This window comes from Glycine soja, chromosome 2 (genome assembly GCF_004193775.1).
Source record: "Glycine soja cultivar W05 chromosome 2, ASM419377v2, whole genome shotgun sequence".
In the NCBI taxonomy this organism is placed as follows: Eukaryota; Viridiplantae; Streptophyta; class Magnoliopsida; order Fabales; family Fabaceae; genus Glycine; species Glycine soja.
In genome coordinates this window covers 22,710,040-22,716,039 of record NC_041003.1, presented here as the reverse complement: position 1 = coordinate 22,716,039, position 6,000 = coordinate 22,710,040, and positions in this window count along the sequence as shown.

Sequence of the window (6,000 nt, the reverse complement as noted above, 5' to 3'; positions counted from 1 at the left end):
CCTTAGATGTGCGTGTATGTAAACAAAAAATTACTTCACAAAATATATATTTGTATGTTTAGGTAGAGAGATACCTTAGATGTGCGTGTATGTAGCAAAAAATACCTCACAAAACATATATATGTATGTTTAGGTGGCAAGATACCTTGGATATGCATGTATATAGCAAAAATACCTCACAAAAATATGCACATGTTTAGGTAGCAAAATACCTCATGAAAAAAAGAAGAAGAAGAAAAAAAAACAAACAAGAAAAAGAAATAAACAAATGATAATGATAAAAAAAAGAAGGAGAAAAAAAAAAGGTTATCTAGCTAAAAAACCAACATGCTTTTGAAAGAGATCACTTCCAACTTTTCTTTGAAAAAATTCGCTGATCATAGCTAGTTTTTTTTAAAAAAAAAAAAAAAATGTGTATACACCTGAAGGGTGAATGCTGTGAAGATTTTCCCGGACGCCCGAAATGGACTCGAATGAATGCACAAATTGATAAAAGAACATATTTTGGAAACATTGGGTTGATTTAAAATAGAGGAAATAAATCCTGAGCCCTAGCATCACATGACCATAAAAATTTGACACTTGAGTGTCCGCATAGGTGCATGCATGACCAGTTTTGCATAAAATTTCCAAATCATCATTTTTGCATTTGTGTCATGGAAATAATGTGGGGCATCCCTTTTTATCCTTGAACCAAACCAAACCCTGACATGTATCATGTCTAGCCATTCTACAAGCCTTGAGCCAAAATCCTGACTCACCATAAACCTTACCCTCGGAAGCAAAAAAAAAAAAAAAAAAAAAAAAAAGAAGGAAAGGGAATTTCCAATCAAAGAGAAAGCAAAAAAGGAAGGAAAGGAAATTCCCAATCAAAGAGAAAGCAAAAAAGGAAGGAAAGGAAATTCCCAATCAAAGAGTGGGAGAAAGAGAAAAAAGAAAAGAAAGGAAATTCCCAATCAAAGAGTGGGGGAAAGCAAAAAGAAAAGAAAGAAAATTCCCAACCAAAGAATGGGAGAAAGTAAAAAAGGAAGGAAAGAAAGTTCTTGATCAAATAAACTAGAAGAAATGTGCTGAGAGGTCTTTGGACCGGACAATATCTGAACAATACAGAATTGTCACCAAATGAACAAAAAAAGAAGGAAAGGAAACCACGACCTAAAATGGTCTTCTCCCTTTGATTACCAACCAAAATCCCGTGCGCTAGCGACCTTTTTTTCGCCCCGCACTAAACAAAAAAAACAGAAAAAGAAAAAGCCAGGAAAATCAAAAGCCAAAAACACACAAAAGCCGAAAAAAAAAAAAAAAAAAAAAAAAAAACACCAAAAGAACCCATTCCCAAGGGAAGCCCTATTGATCCATGATCACGCATGTAATTTTTGATTTGATAGGAAATAATTTGCAAAGTCAAGTCATGACATATCTATGGTCCGGAATTAGGATGAAACACTTACCTGTGCGAGATTGATACACTTTGAGTGATTTTCTTCTATTTTGTCGAACCCAGTGTTTCCTCTAAATGTTCATTTAGAAACGAAATGCTAACATCCAAAATCTCATTTATGGTTATGGGGGATTTCATCAGCAGACTCTCCTTCCCCGGTAAACGCATTGTTTTCCACTCAAAAAAAGCGTATGCTGCTCTAATCAGTTGGAATATTTATCTCTTTACTAAAGCATGTTTGCATTTTAGCGAAGAAAACACCGAGACTTTTTCAAGTCTCACAAGTTTCCAGAACTACGTAGGTCTGAGTTCCTCATTGGAGGATACGTAGGAGCAAGAGCCTCGCTTTTGTCGACCACACCGCCTTTTGTTGCCATAACTCAAGAGCTGGTAGCCCGCGGAGACACCTTACGGTTATCCGCACCTCGTCATTCAGTGACCCCAAGTGTGATTGACGAGCAGAGACCAATATGGTCATCTGCGCCCTTTCCGGAGATGTCATCATTTTCCGATGGAGACTTTTCAAGTCTCACAAGTTATCCAGAACTACGTAGGTCTGAGTTCCTCATTGGAGGATACGTAGGAGCGAGAGCTTTGCTTTTGTCGGCCGCCCCATAATCTTTGTCATACTGACCCTGAGGTCATGTGACGCGCACCCTTTTGTCATCCAGAGGCGGCGGGCCCGATGACAAGCAGAGACCAAGTTTGGTCATTCTGCACCCATGATACGCGGAGATACCTTATGGTTATCCGCACCCCTTTGCCATTCAGACACAGTCGTGTCCGATGGCACGCAGAGACCAAGTTTGGTCATTCTGCACCCATGATACGCGGAGATACCTTATGGTTATCCGCACCCCTTTGCCATTCAGACACAGTCGTGTCCGATAGCAAGCAGAGACCAAGTTTGGTCATTCTGCACACATGATACGCGGAGATACCTTATGGTTATTCGCACCCCTTTTGTCATCCAGAGGCGGCGGGCCCGATGACAAGCAGAGACCAAGTTTGGTCATTCTGCACACATGATACGCGGAGATACCTTATGGTTATTCGCACCCCTTTTGTCATCCAGAGGCGGCGGGCCCGATGACAAGCAGAGACCAAGTTTGGTCATTCTGCACACATGATATGCGGAGATACCTTACGGTTATCCGCACCCCTTTGCCATTCAGACACAGTCGTGTCCGATGGCACGCAGAGACCAAGTTTGGTCATTCTGCACACATGATACGCGGAGATACCTTATGGTTATTCGCACCCCTTTTGTCATCCAGAGGCGGCGGGCCCGATGACAAGCAGAGACCAAGTTTGGTCATTCTGCACACATGATACGCGGAGATACCTTACGGTTATCCGCACCCCTTTGCCATTCAGACACAGTCGTGTCCGATGGCACGCAGAGACCAAGTTTGGTCATTCTGCACACATGATACGCGGAGATACCTTATGGTTATTCTCACCCCTTTTGTCATCCAGAGGCGGCGGGCCCGATGACAAGCAGAGACCAAGTTTGGTCATTCTGCACACATGATACGCGGAGATACCTTACGGTTATCCGCACCCCTTTGCCATTCAGACACGGTCGTGTCCGATGGCACGCAGAGACCAAGTTTGGTCATTCTGCACCCATGATACGCGGAGATACCTTATGGTTATTCGCACCCATTCTTTTGCTATCTGTAAGACAGAACGCTTGATAGCATGCAGGGGCTGACACAGTCTTCTGCACCTTTTGTTCCTCCGGGAACAACAAAGTCATTTACATGCGGAAATTTCATGGTCGCCCGCGACTCTCGTCAACCGAGAGGAGCGAAATTAGTGTCATACACTGATTTTCGGGGACCTTTGCTTAATGACATGTGACCATTCTTTGGTCCTTGTGAGGTGCTTGGCACCCATCATTAGGCAATTTGTGAAATCCTAGGAACGACAAGTCACGGTCACCCGCGACTCTCGTCAACCGAGAGGAGCGAAATTAGTGTCATACACTGATTTTCGGGGACCTTTGCTTGATGACATGCGACCATTCTTTGGTCCTTGTGAGGTGCTTGGCACCCATCATTAGGCAATTTGTGAAATTCTGGGAACAACAAGTCATTTGCATGTGGAGATTTTATGGTCACCCGCGACTCTCGTCAAATCGAGAGGGACGAAATTAGTGTCTTATCTTTACTTTTCTTTTATCTCCAATAAAAGACAAGTAAAGAGGGGCAACTGTCATACCCTAATTTCGTCCGGGAACCTTTGCTCGATGACGTGCGACCATTCTTTGGTCCTCGTGAGGTGCTTGGCACCCATCATTAGGCAATTTGTGAAATTTCGGGACATGCCGGAAAACCAAAAAAATATTGATGCACAATCCGTAAGTTTCCGTGACACACCGGAAATCAAAAGGAAGCATCGTTGCATAATTAAGTGAGGTTCCGTAACATTCCGTAAGTCAAAAAGGGGATGATTATGTAATCCGCAAGGTTCCGTAACATTACGGAAAGAAAACAAGTATCGTTACGAAATTCGTAAGTTTCCGTAACTTTACGAAAAAAGAATCACCAAAAAACAGCAGAGGGGGTGTACTTAGTAAAAATGGGGGTGCAAATAGCACCCAGGCCCATTTGGGCCCTCCAGAAGATTCCTCCAGAAGGCGGTTGCTTCTGGAGGAAGCAACCCTGCTCGCCTGGGCGAGCTGGGCGGCAACCACCTCCCCTATTTTGCTATAAATAGGGGAGGAATGCAAGAAGAAAAAGGTCCAGCCCCTTAGGCACTTCTCTCTCTTTCGAATTTGCTTGGAAAAATTGTTTCCGTGAAGAAAATCTAAGCCGAGGCGCTTCCGAAACGTTTCCGTAACGTTTTCCGTGAGGAATCTCGCAAAGGTTTCGATCGTTCTTCGACCGTTCTTCATTCGTTCTTCATCGTTCTTCGATCTTCAACGGGTAAGTACCTCGAACCAAGCTTTTCGATTCATTCTATGCACCCGTAGTGGTCCACATTGTGTTTCGTGCATTTTTATTCTCGTTTTGTTTACTTTTCATACCCCCTGTTGACGTGCTTAAGCCATTTTACTTAAGTCGTTTCTCGCTTAACTTAAAAATAAAATAAATTTCCACCGAACGTTTGAATTATATTATCCATTAACTTCGGTTAAAATCAATTCCGACCGTTCGGTCATGCCATAACCACGTTGGAAATCAAAAAGAGGTAAAAAATAATATAATAATAAAAAAAAAAATATCTTTTTAGTGAAATAAAGCGGAAAATCAATCGGACGTTTTCTCTTTGGGATTTCTCATTCTTAATCGAATTGATTAATAACTAAAGTGAAACTAAAGGCTAAAATCAATTCGCCTAGTCAAGCTCGTCCATAAAAAATAGGCTTTTTGAAGTTTGTCATTTCATTTTCTCACTAAGTAAAATGGATCATTTTTAAGGTCCAACGCCTTAAAATGATCACCTCTTAAAATAAAAAAGAATCACTTGATAGGAAAGAACTACGTAGGTCTGAGTTCCTCATTGAGGATACGTAGGAGCAAAAGCCCCGCTTTTGTCGACCACCCCAAGAGATCGTTAATGGTCCAATGCCTTAACGTTTCTCTCCTTTCAAAAATAAGAGATCGTTAATGGTCCAATGCCTTAACGTTTCTCTCCTTTCAAAAACAAGAGATCGTTAATGGTCCAACGCCTTAACGTTTCTCATCTTTAAAAATCAAAAGACCGTTTAATGGTCCAACACCTTAAATGACCTTTTGTTCAATAAAAACATATTTTGCAAAAAAGACAAAAACAATTTAACCAAACACTTTGTTCCAAAAAGAACTACGTAGGTCTGATTTCCTCATCGCAATTGAGGAATACGTAGGAGCAAAGGGAAACACCCTTGTCGACCACAAAAAGAAAAAATATAAAAAGGGTATAAAGGATATAAGAACATAAAAGGGAACATAAAAATCAAAGTCATGTTTGCACATTCGATTAAAGGCTGCCGTCCCTTGGGACGGGCGCGTGGGGTGCTAATACCTTCCCCGTGCGTAAATACAACTCCCGAACCTTTCACTAAAAAGTTCGTAGATCGCGTCTTTTCCGGTTTTTCCGACGTTTTCCTCAAATAAACGTTGGTGGCGACTCCGCGCGTATTCCTTTCGTGGAACACGCATCCCGCGAGTCACGCGTCGCCCTCCCGCCGAAGGGTAGGTTGCGACAATTGGCACTTGTGGAGGAAACGTAATCGAACTTCCCTCTTTTCAACCCTACTTCGATTCTTTCCTCGGCAAATACCAAGTCCGCGAAGCTGGAAGGCATGTAGGCTACTAACTTTTCATTGTAAAACACTGGCAAGGTGTCTACCATCATGGTAAGCATCTCCCTTTCGACCATGGGAGGGGCCACTTGTGCTGCCAGGTCTCTCCACCGCTGTGCGTATTCTTTAAAGGTCTCACCTTCCTTCTTAATCATATTTTGTAGCTGAGTGTGATTGGGAGCCATATCGGAATTATACTGATATTGCCTTAGGAAAGCAGTAATAAGGTCCTTCCAAGTATGGATGGGGGAAGCTTCCTGATTAG